Source organism: Natator depressus, chromosome 1 (assembly GCF_965152275.1).
Source record: "Natator depressus isolate rNatDep1 chromosome 1, rNatDep2.hap1, whole genome shotgun sequence".
In the NCBI taxonomy this organism is placed as follows: domain Eukaryota; kingdom Metazoa; phylum Chordata; order Testudines; family Cheloniidae; genus Natator; species Natator depressus.
The window spans coordinates 299,727,854-299,743,788 of record NC_134234.1 but is presented as its reverse complement, the minus strand read 5'-3'; the positions used below and the strand labels follow the sequence as shown (position 1 = coordinate 299,743,788).

Genomic DNA, 15,935 nt, shown 5'->3' with positions numbered 1-15,935 from the left:
ATTTTTTTGTAAGCTGTTCATAATTCATGCTTGATAGCTATCTTTACCCTAACAGACTAACACATCTCTCTTTGCTTTCAGTTGAAGAGTAGGGAGTTTAGGTCCTTACCAAAACCTCTTTTAAAAAGCTTACACTCTATCATGCTGATCCAGTGGCTTCCACCATATGTCAAAGACCTGGCTGAACTCCTTGTGGATGCTCACTGGGCAGCTATGTTTAGACCCATCCGCTGGATCTGTGTGATTGTAAGCTCTCGACTCTCTGTCTGGTGCTTGTTCTAGGGAATTGGACCTCATGGTCTAGCTGCCCCGGGTCCCTGGTGTTGAACCCCCAAGACACCCCAACTGTTTAAGCACAACCTTCCCGGAGCTCCACTCTCATGGATACTTTATAATTAGAGTCCTACCAAATTTACGGTCCATTTTGTTCAATATCATTGTCACAGGATTTAAAAAATCATAATTTTCAAGATTTCAGATATTTAAATCTGAAATTTCACTGTGTTGTAATGGTAGGGGTTCTGACCCTAAAAGGGGGTCGCAAGGTCATTGTGTGTGGGGAGTTTGCGGTACGGCTAACCTTACTTCTGTGCTATGTTGGCAGCGGCGCTGCCTTCAGAGCTGGATGGCCGGAGAGCTGCGGCTGCTGGCCGGGAGCCCAGCTCAGAAGGCAGAGCCACCGCCAGCGCAGCGCAGAAATAAGGATGGCATGGTATAGTATTGACACCCTTACTTCTATACTGCTGCCTTCAGAGCTGGACCCTTGGTCAGCAGCTGCTGCTCTCTGGCCACCCAGCTCTGAAAGCAGTGCAGAAGCATGGGTTTCAATATCACGACTCCCCTAAAATAACCTTGCGATCCCCCTGCAACTCCTTTTTGGGTCAGGACCCCCAATTTGAGAAATGCTGGTCTCTCCCCATGAAATCTGTATAGTATAGGGTAAAAGCACAAAGAAGACCAGATTTCATTGGGGGGGGGCAGATTTCACTGTTCAAGACGCATTTTTCATGGCTGTGAATTTGTTAGGGCCCTATTTATAATTTATTCCTTCAGGGACATGTGTCAGTGAAGCAAGTAACACAGATTTTACAGAGAGGTTTCTAAATCAATCACACTAATCATAGATAAATCACAAGAAATACACAGATCTAGGCAAAATAAGAAACATCCGTATGCAATTCCTTCCTCAGAGTCCTCAGCACGTTTGAATGTTCTTTGAGTTTTGGCCAGTGCCTTCAGGGGTCCCAGGTCCCCAGTCCTGGACCTCGCTCATCTAACTTATTACAAGACATAAATAATAGACTAATCAAAGGCAAATGTGGTTCCAATCCTACCTGATATTTTTGTATACAGTATCTATTTTCATATACAGATTATGCAGCTAACTGGAATCCACTGAGTGAACGTAGGTTTACATCTTGAATAGGAGTGAGGTACAGCAGTGGTTATGAAAATTTATATGTATGTCCTTCCTGTTCTCAGCAGGAATCAAGTGTTTGGTGCGGGCCAAAAACATCAATTTCTTTGTGTGGATAATTTTGATTTTAAATCCATGATTTTTTTCAGCTCAGAGTCATAATGTAGACATTTAAATGCAAAAACTTATCCTTACTAAAACTGAAAGCCTACTAATTTTGATAATCATGTCGATTATTTGATTATGTAATGCAAAATCTTTGTTAAGTAGGCATGAAGCTTGTAAAATATGCTGTGGTGATCCAGGGCCTAGTGCTATGCATAGCTTAGTATTGTACCTGTCATTTTACTGTAGTAATTGGCCAGCTTTTTATGTTCAGTAGCAAGATACAGTGGGACAGATCAATAAAGCTACACAGATTAATGCCATCTGTACAAAGAACTATGTAAAACCCAAACATCTGTCTGGAAGGTTTATACCCTGGTTTAAGAAAAATGTTGAAAAACAATTCACTATTATTTTGAAGAATGATGTATACAAATTTAATAGCCACTAACAACCAATCATTTTGCAAATGTGTTAGTTTACTGTACACAAACCTACATATTGAAATAACAAACTCCACATTTCATTCCTAAATGTAAATATCTAAATATAAATATATTATTTTACAAATAATTGATATAAGAATACTCTGTTAATACTAAAGAAAAAGTATGCATCTTGGTATCAGAGAGAACAGTGTTATTACAATGAAGAATATGGCACACACTTAGTTTTACTATATATATCTCAAAGCACTAATATAAACTCTACTACATCTTACCAGTAGGCAGCACTGTTACATCTTTATAGCATTGCTCTTAGTAATGTTAATATCATACAGTGCCATCTGTAACTTATTACACATTATCTGACCTTTACTTGCCTTCAAGCCTCATTATTTTCACTTCAGACTTTATATCTCCCAGATTTTCTTTGATTTTAAAAAGTAAAATTAGAACTAATACCAAAATGCTTAAAGAATATTTACCACACATCACAAATGAGAAATGGAGGGTGCAATGGTTTAATTCATTTTAATTGATCAATTAATATGACCATCACTTTTTAAACAAAACTAACAATTTTAGGTTACACTACTAATGAATGATTTCAGGTAAACAGCCAACTCACGGGAATGAAGCATTTTGTATTTGATTGAAGAATTTTAATTTGCATTTAGATCTTATAAGAACACATTTATGAAGTTTACAAATAATGGTTCTGATCATACAAAGCATTGCTCATGTGAATAGTCTTTAGTCATGTGAGCAATGTCTTAAATGGGGCTACTCCCATAAGTAAGGTATTAGAGGATAAGGTCTCATAATTTTTCAATTTAGACTATATGAGTATCATTTTCTAAAAAAATCTATTGTTATAATTATTTTTAATATAGCCACACTTGCCTATCATAAACTCCTATGTATCTGGTGACTTTCATTCTTTATAATCTATCAACCCTTTATCATTAATCAATTGGAGATTTTTCTTACATTCCTTGATCACTAAAATTCCCAGTGAAATCAATTGGAATTTTGGATGCACAAGGAGCAAAGCATCAGGCTCCAAATATATATGCACACAGCAGACAAGGTTACTGTCAGGGGTTAATAGGTATATTTACAAAGAAATGGTAATCAATACTTTTGTTAGAGGAAAAATATATATTAGTGTACAAATTTACAAAAGAACAGACAAAGCATTCTAATGGTAAATTTGTAAATAAGATATAGTATCGTATATATCTTATCAGTGCCAAAGATTTTTTTTAAAAAGATTCTGTCCTACTTTCACACCAAAATTATAATATCCATTTCATAAAAAGGCACTGAAACGTAAAATGGGCCAACATCAAAATATAACAAGGAAGCAAAGATAAATTAGAGGAATTCTTTGGTTCTTTTCCTAACTAATCAGAGATACACAGAAAAGGATCTTTTAAGTTTAATGATACCTGCTCATTAAATGATGCTAAACACTAAAATACCACGAACAGCAGGGAATTTCAGTTTACATTAGAGAAAAAAAATAAAAGGGTAAAAATGACTGAAGTTGGTCAGTTCAAGCTGATAGGGCACTTCAAATGAATAACAGAAGAATAAAAGAGACACTCTAGGTTAAATTAGGTTCTCCTATGCCTTTTCTTGAAAGTGCTTAACTTCACAAATTTTATTTGAATTAACTAACCTGCCAAAATCAAAGACCTGAATAGGGGTAAAGTTAAACAAGCAACTACACTTCACAGTAAGTTTACCCATTAAACAGCAGATAAAATCTTAGTATAAGAAGAAGATGGTGGATATACTTTTTAGAATGTGTAATCCTCCTTCTCTAACCAGGGAAAAAGGCATGCCTTTTATACTGTTGAAATAAAAGTGTATCACAGAATAAAATTATTCAGATGCTGAACTTATTTCATGTAATAATTTATTTGTAAGGATTCTCTTCTTCATAAGTATAGCATACAATTACTCTTCCCTCCTATTTAAATACATATAATACTTGAAATACATATAATACCATTTTAGTTTGGCATTTTAGGATGATATTTAAAAAAGAGTTACATTCTATTACCTGACTAATAACTGTTATAAATATATAGTAAAACATTTAAAGAAAACTAAGCCATTTGAAGAAATCTTCAAGGTTAAAAAATAAGCTTGTAAATAAATGGAACAAGGTTACAATTCTTTCAAAATATACACAATTCCCCATGCTACCTTGCTTTGAAGATTATTACATTTATCATTAAAAAGAATAGAATTCCACGGTGGAATTTTTTATTATTATTATATTTTGCTAGCAATAGTTGGGTACTCAAAAAACCCCCAACAACCCCTATTTCAAATGTATTCAACCTGTTTCCCCAGACTTTCAGTAGACCTCTTTTTTCTGCTTTAGAAAAAATAATAAACATTATCCTTTTATTCAACATGAAAACTTCTCAAGTTTTATATGCAAAGGCCCCAGTCCTTGAATTGGATCTACATGGGTGGAACAGTGAGATTTATACTCTGCCGAGGCACAGGAGTCTGCTCACATGGATCCAGCTCCAGGACTATGGCCAAAATGAACAATTACTAGCATTTCACTTCTTTCATTTTATTACACATAACATTTCTGTATCTATTTATCAATTCTAAATAGTGGTTTTTAGTGGGGAGGGAAGAGGAGGAGACAGTGACTGAACAAAAGTTTGACTGTATTCAACCAGAAACCAAACATTTTTGTCAGCAGTAGTTTACAAACTATTGTCTGTGAACTATCAGTGGCTGACAGAGACCTTTTCCATGGTCCACAGGCTAGCCAAAAGATAGAGAATGACGCAGGAATAGCTGGGGAGTGGCAGGGAAGCTGGAAAGGTAGGTCCACAGTTTTGTTTTTTTTTAAAGGGGCAGGTACTGTTCTATATAACTTTTTAATGAAACTGTATTATTCATCCAGTACAATTAACTGTTATGATTTTTAAAAGGATTTCCTTGAAGACTGAAATAATCATGAAGTGTAACATTCACGCAGCCTCAGAATGTAATTTTTTATAGAAAAAAAATCTATTTCATATTAGAATTACCAAAAGTGCTTTCATTTCCAGAGTAAAACTGTTCTTCCATTCCCTTTGGGCTGATCAAACCAAACAGAGACTTTGTATGGGTCTCCTGTCATCTCCAGAATTGGAGTCTAATCTTTGGCCTGTTGGTTAAGACACTGGACTGAGACTCAAGAGAGCAAAGTTGTGTCCGCCAACTAATGGACAAAGCACAGTCCTGCTTTTCGGAGCTGACGAGCCTCAGATGTTTCCATTAACTTTGATGTGAGTTCTGGTTGCTCAGCATCTCTGAAAACCACACCATTAATCTCAAAGGCTAAGGACTCACAAAAGGATTTAGGTGACCTAATAATCTCACAGAGATGCCGGCCTTCCTCCAGTCAATCACTGCATTCACAAATGGCATTGCATGCTCTTTGGCTATGTTGCCATTGCCAGGATGGGGAAAAACACTCCATCACACCGTGCTCTCAAATTCATCATTGTTGAGAAAAGAGGTGCATGCCTTAATCTTACCTGGCATTGCCCCAGAGATTTGTGGATTTGTAGGATTTAGCCAGATCTGAGAACTTCACTCGAAGATGCCTGGTATGATGACATCAGCCGTGGTCACTCTGGCTGGTGCAACAGTCCTCAGTAGACCGCACATTTGATGATGATAATGATGATGAAGTACATCTGTCCCTGTTCATTGTATATGGAGTCTAGGCACCTAACTCAGACTTTGTGAATCCCAGTGATTTTCTAGGAGCCTAAACGTTAGTTGTGGCAATGCTCAATGTCACCATGCCTAAGAAACTAGCCCCTTGTGTCTCAGATTCTCATCTATAAAAGAGGGATGGTAAAGCTTACCTATCTCAGAGGTGTTGTGAGGATATACTCACTGTTTTAGAAGCACTCATATATTATAAGTGGCACAGAAAAGCAAATAAAGTCCCAATTTAAAGGTTATGGTACTCTTCCTTTGGTCAGTGGCCGTCTGTGGAACGCCTAAAAAAACATTCTGCAGACATCCAATTGTAAGGGGCCTCCACTGAGACAAACTCTATCCTCTAAGACAAAGTAGTTGTAACGCAACACAACATAAAATTGCTGTGTGACCGATGCTGCATTGTCCCCAAAGATATACTGGAATGCTTTAATGACCTGTAGACATAACTGGCAAGATGCAGGAAAACATCGGACATCTGAGTACAGACTTAGAAAAATTAGGCCAGGTACCAACTGTAGCCCACCCAGAATTTTTTATTAATTTTATTAGCTTTACTAAGCTAGTATGGAAAGAGCCAGTCAAGATTGGAGTTTATTTGTGCTAGGTGCTGCACAAACATATGAGAAGACAAGGTCTTTTCCCCAAAAAAGTTAAAAAAGACATATGAAAGATGGGGCAGAAAGGATAAAATAAACAAGCACAGTGATCAGAGTTATAGTAGATATGTCATATTAATTCATTCCTTCAGCTCTTTATTTCAGTTTCTACCTCTAGCTTCTTATTTTAAACTAGTGGCTAATTACTTTACAGTAACTGGGGTTCTTTGAGATGTTTTGTCCCTATGGGTGCTCCACTTCAGGTGCGCATGTGCACCCATATGCCTTTGGTTGGAAAGTTTAGGTAGCATCTGCGCCCAACATATCCTTGTTCTCCAATCGAAGGGTATATAGGGAAGGGTGAACCCGCTGATGCTCCAGTTCCTTCGCTGTGAAATCCACAGACCAGGACTCTGAAGCAGGGCAGAAGAAGTATGAGTAGTGGATCACCCATAGGAGCCCTCTATTTGTAGTGCTTGCTGCCAGCTGTGAATCAGAGAAATCATCTGTAAGTGGGATGCATCACTATATGGAAATATCCATACTGATTAAGTTGAAGGCCACAAACTGGTCCTCCATATTTGTAGATGGTATTATTGCTGCTAAGGTTACTGCCCTGAACCTTTGTGTCCTGATGAATGTATTTAGAACGCTGAAGTCTAGGATTGGTCTCCTTCCTCCTCTCTTTTGTAGTACCAGAAAGTATCTGGAGTAGAAACCCCTCACAATGAAGAAAGGGGGAACTGGTTCGATCACTCCCAGGAGCAGGAGGGATTGAACTTCCTGACATAATAGGCCTTTGTGAGAAGTGTCCCCGAAAGTGGAATTGGGGGTCAGGAAGGCTGGAGCCAAAGTGAATAGCATAGCCTGATGTAACCATTTCTAGCACCTATCTGTCTGATGTGATCTGCTCCTATGCTAATCTGATATGGGAAAGGCAATCTCCATAAGGTGGGAGATAGGAAGGAAAAGAGTGGTGGAGCAAAGTGTGCAGGGATAGTGACTGATGGCTCTCAACCAGAATATCAAAAAAGCCGCTTGGTGGAAGCTGTTGCCTGGGTGGTGGTAGTGGATGAGTGATTTTTTCTCTTGTACCTAGGCTTCCTCCTGGGTGGTTCCACAGTCCTCTGATACATATGGTATTGTACTGGATGAGATCTCTGGGCTTCCTGTGATCTGCTACATTTACTTTTGGTTGTAGGAGTTTAAATGCCCAAGAAATGAGGGTTGCTCTCAAATCCTTCAGCAAATGGAGGGACTCATCTGTGGCATCACTGAAGAGCTTGGGGTCTTCCAAAGGGATATCTTCAGTTGTGTTCTTGACCTCTTTGGGAAGGCTAGGATTGTAACTATGAAATATGGTGGATTCCTATAGAGCGAAAAGCTGTGTCAGCTGCATTCAGTAACACCTGCAAGGAAGCTTTGGTGACCGTATAACATTTAGAGATAAGGGCTTGGAACTGGTCCTTTTGGTTTTCTGGCAATTTATCAATAAAATTAATAAATTTGCTGTAGTTCACATAATCATATTAAGTCATTAATGCTAATTAGGTATTCTAAGATGAAGCATAGCATAGGAGTAACTTTTGCGACTGAGGAAGTCCAGACGTTTGAACTCCTTGTCATGCAGCATGGACTTGGAGCGATGCTGTCAGTGACTTTCATTTACCATATCCACCACAAGAGAGTTCGGTGTGGGATGAGAGAAGAAGTGCTCCAAGCTTTTCAGAGTGACATAATACTTCTTCTTGTCCCTCTTGCCAATGGAAGGGATAGTGGCATGTGTCTGCCATAGTGACTTGGCTGGTGTTAAAAGGGTGTCATTTACTGGTATGGCAACCCTGCCTTGAGGGGACGAGTGGAGGATATCCACCAAGCCATGCTGTAGTTCTTGAACTTCCTCCAAAGGGATCTGTAAGGGCTCTGCTATCCTCTGCATCAGGTCCTTGAAGACCTCGAAGTCATCTGTGTAGGATGGGGGATGATTTATTAGATGTGGGCATTTCTTCTAGACCATATTCTTCAGAAGTGTCACTGAGCAGAGGAGTGGCCAGGATCCTGACAGCTCCTCTTCCAAGTAAATTTCAGGGGATAGAGGTCTAAATGGGAGGGCAGTGGAACCCTGAATAGAGACCTCTGCATCTGAAGAGGTTTCTTCCCCTGTTTCTAATGGGGGGCCTGTTGCAATGGTACTAGAGATTGTGCCAGTACTGAAGGTCATACTAGTACCAGAGGTGGCACCAGGGCCAGTGATAGGGTCTGTACAGGTAGATATGCATGCATGTGAAAACACAAAGACATCAGCTGGTCTAAACAGTACAATCAGGTGATCCGTCACAGTACCTGACAGTAGAGAAGAGTTGAATTCTTGAAGGGCTAAGAGGTCCTTTGAGAGCAGTACTGTTGAGACGGTGTCAACATTATTACAAATTGCTGTGATTGATATGAATAAATGTGTCAAGCATGAGTTTGGTATGGCTTGGTATGTTTGAACCTAGTAGAGGATTCTGGGAGCAGAATTCTCTTAGCATTAGATAAATGATGTGGAAAACTACTGGAAATGCTGAAATTGCACTGAAATGGTTAATATTGGCTCAATCAGCGTATGTGTTTTAACCCCAAACTTTGGAATATATCAGCAGAGAACCTGCTCAGAAAGTAAAGAACACGTAAGATCATGCAATCAGTGGGCTTGGTGCTGACATGGCTGACATGGGTCAAAATGACCGTTTTTGAATAACCTCATGCTAAGAGCTTAAGTGAATGATTTATGAGAGGGTAAACTATGGATGACCTTTGGTCTGTGCGTCCCCTTTGCAAACCCTTCCAAAATTATGAAGAAAACCAGTAATAAACGCCTACAAGGCATATTTCTGGAACATATAACTCCTTTGAGAACAAAAAGGTATATAAGTGGTAAGCAAAGTAAATGAGTCAGATCAATTCCCCAATTAACATCCAAAGAGGTTCAAGACTGAGAGATAGAGATCATTGGGGTAACCAAGACCCCGACTCGAGGGGCCTTAGAACGAGAGGTCGTCAGGGTAATCAAGACCCTGCTTTGAGGGACAGACCAAGTGCCTGAGAGGGGAAAGAAGAAAGAGAAGTAGTCTCCATCTAGAGCTGGTAGATATGCCTGCTGTTTGCCTATCAGGATACTGTGTAGAGCTAACATAGTTACTGAGGGTTTATGCCTGAGGAGCTAAGGCTTGTAGGAAAGGATGTATGCCATGTAACCTTAACTGCTTGTGTGAGTCTCTCTCAGACAAATGACTGTGTATTAAACATATTGGTCTCCGAATTCTCACTGGTACCGGTAAACATCTGCCCAGCTGTGGGCCGTTAAAAGATCAGTTTCAACAAGTACCAGTGAGGTAGGCCACTGGATGATCAGCTGTAATGTAGCTGGTGATGTTAGTGGTGGTGTAGCTGGATGATCTGCATGCCCCTATGTGCCTGGCCTGCTAGTGTTGCTGGTACCAAGGGAGTCAGAGTTGGTGGTTGTTTCTTCGAGGAGTCACTGTATGAACTGGGTACCAATGCCAGTGCAAGCAGAGTTTCTTAGACTTCTGGTGATTCCTGTGCTTTCTAGGAGGTAGATGAGACTTGGAACTGGGCAGGGAGTTGGGGTAGGGGTAGGAGCCTCTGCTGTAGCCACACCAGGATGTGAGGTCTCCTTACTTGACCTTTGGAGTGACTTCCCCAACCTGTTTGACTCCCGATCAGGGGACTTGTGCCTCCTCTTCTTGTGCGTCCTCTTCAGATGTTCTGAAACTATCCCCTGAGACTTGGTTATCAGAACCAGAACCATGGAGGTCAACAGGGCGTTTGGCTCCTCTGAGGCCGATATATGGCAGGGGGCAGGTGGGGTGCTTGATAAGGAGTAACTTGAGCCTGTCTTCCCTCAGTTTTCTAAACCTACTCTTGAAGCCAGAGCAGACCTTACACTTTAACGGAATGTGCGCCTCTCCAAGACAACAATTGGAATGACCCTCACTGAGAGGGAAAGACCTTCTGCAGGTCTGGCAACATTCAAACCCTGGAGTTTTGGGCATCCCACAGGCAGAGAAAAAAGTTCCCAACAAGGGAACTGAAGCAGCAGTAAGTCCCTGCCGCAAGAACGAATGGAGATGATGTCCCACCCAAAATACACAGAAAGCACTGGAAATAAACAAAAACAAACAGAAATACAGTAAAATAAAGAAATGAAAGAAATGACAAAATAAAATCATCAAGTAGGGAAGAGAAAGGATTAGCAAAGCTAACTAACGCATACCACAAGTTTCTGTCTCAGGCTAGAGGCATTTGAGAAGGTACTGGAGTGGAGGCAGGTCCACGATACCCTATATTTCCTCAGATGGAAGCACAAGGATATGTAGTGTCGGGTGCAGGCATGGACCTGCAGAGACTACTACTGAAAATCTCCAATTGAAGGCGCACGGTGTGCATGAGCACCTGAAGTGGACCACCCATAGGGACAACTACTCAAAGAACAAGCAAGGATTACAAATAAAAAAATTCATCTTCTGTGTCAAAGCCCATACCTAAAACCCACACAATAGGCATTGAGATGGCATTCCTGTCTCTTTAGGTTTATATATCTACTTCCTTCTTAGTACTCATTATGCCCTGTACTCAGAAATGAACACGATGCTCATGAATGACCATCACAAGGACTCACAGGTCTGTGAAGGTGTGCAACTGCGACAGTTTTTGACCTTGGGAGGGGATAAGTAGGGGAGGGGTAAGAACAGAGGGGGAACCACAGGAGGTCTAATTCTAGCTCATCTCCAGATGGTAGGATCTCCTGCCCAAACTGGCTGCCTCCAGAGTGCATGCCATCATATTATCACTATTATTTTTAATTGGTTTAGTTTTTTTGGCAAGCATTAAGCATTTCAGACCTATAAGATGTACAGGGACCTCTTTACTTCTTCCATCATCGAACTGCTGCCACCAAAATCCATCATAACAGGCCCAGCAGCAAGACATAACTGTTTTAGGAGATAAGTGAAGCATCCAGAACACAAGAGTTACAGGCCTGTTTGGCTATTGTAGTGAGACATACACTCAGAAAGCCATTTAGGGCAGTGGTTTTCAAACTGCGGGTCGCAACCCATTGGGTCATGGCAGCTCTGTTCAGCACCGCAGACCGGGCCATTAAAAGTCCCATCGGCAGTGCTGCCCAAGTAAGGCAGGCTAGTCCCTACCTTCTTCTGACACCGCGCTGTGCCTCGGAAGCGGCCAGCAGCAGGTCTGGCTCCTAGGTGGCAGGGGGGAGGGGCGGCAGTAGTGAAGACTGGGGGGACAGTGCCTGCGGGTGAGAGCTGCGCGGAGCCACTTGCGCACCTCCACCTAGGAGCAGGACCAACTGCTGGCCGCTTCCGGGGTGCAGCACGGTCCACAGTGCCAGGACAGGCAGGAAGCCTGCCTTTGCATCCCCGTTGCACCGCTGACTGGGAGCCACCCGAGGTAAGCTCATGCCCCAACCCCGCACCCCAATCCCCTGCCCCAGCCCTGAGCCCCTCCCAAACCTGGAGCACCTTCCTGCACCCCAAGCCCCTCATCCCTGGCCCCGCCCCAGAGCCTGCACCCCCAGCCCAGAGCCCCCTCCCAGACCCTGAACCCCTCATTCCCAGCCCCACCCCGCAGCCTGCACCCCAAACCTCTACCCCAGCCCTGAGCCCCTCCCATTCCCCAAACCCCTCATCCCCAGCTCCGTTGGGCCACGGGCATCAACAATTTTCTTCAACTGGATTGCGAGAAAAAAAGTTTGAAAACCACTGATTTAGGGTATGTCTTCACTGCAGTTAGCCCAGGCTCCTACCTGGGAGTTGCCCCTAGCCTCCCTTCTCCTCCCCCCTAAAAAACCTCTCACCAGAGTTTAGTGGTGCTTTCAACCTGTACTAGCTGGCAGGATTGGAGGTATCGGTTAAAGCTTGGTTTCTTCTTTCATTTGGGCTGGTAACCCACACACTTTGCACTGAGGATTCAGGCTAAATCATTTGAATGCTGATAGTCCTCCAGTGCCTTTCCAAAATTCCCCAATAGCCCAGGGGGACACCAAATTTCTCCCACAATTCACTGGAAAAGAATAATAAAGCAGCTCAGCTTATGCAGCACAAAGAACCATAGCATATGCCCCTGGATGTCCCAGCAACACACACAGGAGAGTGTAGTACCAGTAAAGGACAGAATAACTCAGGTATAACTTTGCAGTGTGGCTGCTTATGCCCAGGCTACTCTGTAGTGAAGACATTACCTTGAAATATCTAAAGGTCATAGTACTCCTTATTGTGTTTGTGTATTATTAAAAGTTGGGTGTACTTGCTGAATGGTAACCTGCAATCAAATTAACATATATGGAAGTTTTCTCTAGGAAAAATAGAGATAAATGAAGCAGCAGGCTGTGTGTGTGGAACCAAAAAATTGGGCTTTTTCACAACTTGCTGAAAATATTTTCAACTTGAAGCTAAGAAGTCCTTCTAATAGACACCTTCCATGAAGCCAGGATGATGATAGCCACTTATGTAGAAATACCATGCCCCTGCGTCTCTGCTCTTTCAGGAGCTATGCTCAAAAATGAGAGATCCCAGGATGGGATGCAGTAAAATGTGCTGGTTCTGACTGATAACCTAACACCAACTTCCTAGGCAACTTCTTTGGCTGCCTTATTCATAAGCAACAGAAACCTTTTCCATCTGGGCCAGTAAGAGGTTACCAAGATCATTGAAACTCTCTCTTGAGTTTGGTTAGAAAAAAGCCAGTAGCCTTATGTTCAAGTAAGTGCAAACAGATTCACCTTCAGTGGGTGGAGATATTCCACCTTCAGTGGGTGGAATATCTGATTGACCATTCCCTGAGCCTTATAGGATTTGGGGACTTTCCTCATCTCCAGAACATACATCTGTTGTTAGTGGTCCTTGAGAAACCAAATGTCAAACAGGTTTATTAATTCCTTTTAAGTGGGCTCCCCAACCTTGGCAGGATGCATCTATGGTTACTACAGCCTGAGTTGCACGAATCCAGTGTTATTAAGATATTGTTCCTAGACTGCCGCAAAACCAGATAAGTGATCCACCAGGGGGATGTGATGGATGTGTGGCTTCTGACCACAATGACCTCATGATCCACTAAGGATGTCCCATGTGGAGACATGCCATGGATACTATTAATATTGTGCACCCGTCATACTCCACTTTTGTAGCATGGTCCTTGATGATACCGGCTGTGCCAGGTAATTCTGTTCCATCAAATTTATAAACTCATGGTTCCTGCTCAGTAGCTAATGTTTTTGATTTTTGTACTGCCAGAAAAACCTTTTAGCTCAGTTCTCTTCAGTCTCCCGGTCATAAAAAGAAAGAGTTATTGCCGCCTCTCAGAGATAGCTTAGCTCAATCATAACATCAGGGATGATGCCAGGAAGCTCTCCTCATTGCTCCTCTCTTTCAGCTCCTTACAGGTCTTTCCCTTCTCTAACCTCAACTACATCAAGTCTCTGCTCAAACCCCATGTTCCCCAAGAGTCCTATAAAGCCCTTTCCTATATGAGCTGTGAAGAATACAGACATGAGGGACAAAAATAAAAAATCCCCTTCAAAATAAAGACATGAAACTAGAGCAACAAGACATGGTAAACTTCACTTGTCAATCAACTGTTTCTTGTTGCATCCCATCCACCTTTCTCAGTCTGCATGTCTAGCTAAAATGAAAACTCCCTGGGCCACAGGCATTATCTTTTTACTTCCCTGTAAAGATTTAACATACTTTTGACACTATATAAATAACAAACAATAATAACAGAAGGGCTGCTGGACAGTAATAAAGACCCTCTTTTAACAAGGCGTGACACATTTGCACACTTCTGTTTCTTCTCCAAAATGTGTCTAGAGAACTGTCCTTTTCCATCTTGACCTTCTCCTAAAAGCATCCTCACCGATACGCCTCCTCCTTTGCTTTCTCTTAATGAATAATTCTTCTGGCTAGCCCTTATACAGCACTTTTCATTCCCAAAGCAAATTCCAAAGACAGAGAGAGACAGTAGTGCAGATTCGTTAAATTATTAGCCACGGTCCCACCCACAATAACAGCACAGATCTCATGATTCCCTCTCCTGTGCCCATTCCACTGGGCATTATTATACTTTAGCATTAGACTGAGTGCCTTGCAATTCATGTAGCTTTATGCTTATGCACTGTGACAGCGCTACCATTTATGTTTCTGGGTAATTGGGGGTGAGACTAACTTACTCTGTGCTTGTGCCTGACAGTCAACTCCAAACTACAGATTCCTCTTGATCTTAGGGCTAGATTAAGCTTTTTTATGGTTGCTTGCTTTTGCCTTGCTTCATGTTGGCCCAATAAGAGAGTCTAATGCTTCCTTCATTTATTTATTTTTAAATTTATTTAAAATTTATTTATTTCCTTTAAATTAAAATTTATTTATTTCCTTCATGCTTTATTAACTGTAATAAATTCAGAGTCCTGAGCGTGTTCAGGTTGCCTTAAGTAAAAGTCTGTGGCATCATATTGTATGATTATCGGCTTATAATTTTGCAAGTCTGACATTCTTGAATACTGGGGACATATTACAGCTGTAATTAAACCTCACATTTCAGAGGAAACGTCTTGAGTTCTGTCAGTCTGGACAGTATGGCTACAAGCTGTGAGAACTGGGAATGTATTAAAATATAAAAACAGAACAGTCAACATTTTCAAACCTGGATGCCTTTAGTTAGACTCTCAACAACAGTGATCTGACTTAAATCAATGGATGCTGCAATTGCTTAGCACCTCGGGGATTCAGGCCATTTATCTAAAAGGTTAATTTTAGGCATCCAGATTTGAAAAGTCTGTCTATTTTATATATTTGAGAATTCTATTTTAAAATTATGAAAGGTATACAATTCATAGTAGTAGATTCATACACAAAAACTTTTTTGTATCTTTTTTCAACAAAGTTCAAGATCATTTGATGTACCGATTCAACTATGAAGTTCAACTGAACCTAAGGAACCAAAGTGTCCATGGTTATTAGATGTTTTGTTATATACAAGCCTATAGAGACTTTTCTTGGATTTCCTAATCAGATATATATGTATCTGTTTTCTTAAATATCTAGATGACTACTATTTAAACAAACATTGGCTATGACCTCATTATCTCATTTTTAAGAAGACTATTGAGTTCCAGGTTTTCCTATGGCAAATTTTATTTTACATGCTCACATTAAACTAGGTTCAACAGGAGCAGGAGACATAAGCCCACATGTAAGTCAAAAACATGGAGACATGGGTGAAGGGTCAGAATCTGGAGTGCATGGGCAATTATAGCAGGGACAAAGGAGAGACAAGAGGGAATACAGAGGAAAAATTAAATCAGTATATTAGTTATATGTATACTAATACAAGTAGTAGGGGAATAAACAGGAAGAACTAGAAATATTAGTGAACTATGGCATAGTTGGCATCACAAATACTTGGTGGAATAATACACAACTGAAATATTGGTACAGAAGGGTACAACTTACTCAGGAAGGACAGGCAGGCCAAAAAGGGGAGATATATCAAAGATGTATAAACTTGCACTGAGATTGAGAGGGAAATAGGAGGCAGATTTGT

At 41.1% G+C, this 15,935-nt stretch overlaps 1 protein-coding gene across 10 annotated transcripts in view; it reads right to left on the bottom strand.

Moving 5' to 3' along the window:
• The window catches only part of FOXP2 (forkhead box P2), a 554,228-nt gene that overhangs the window by 259,092 nt on the left and 279,201 nt on the right, over window positions 1-15,935 (bottom strand). The gene's annotated exons all lie outside the window — the stretch shown is intronic.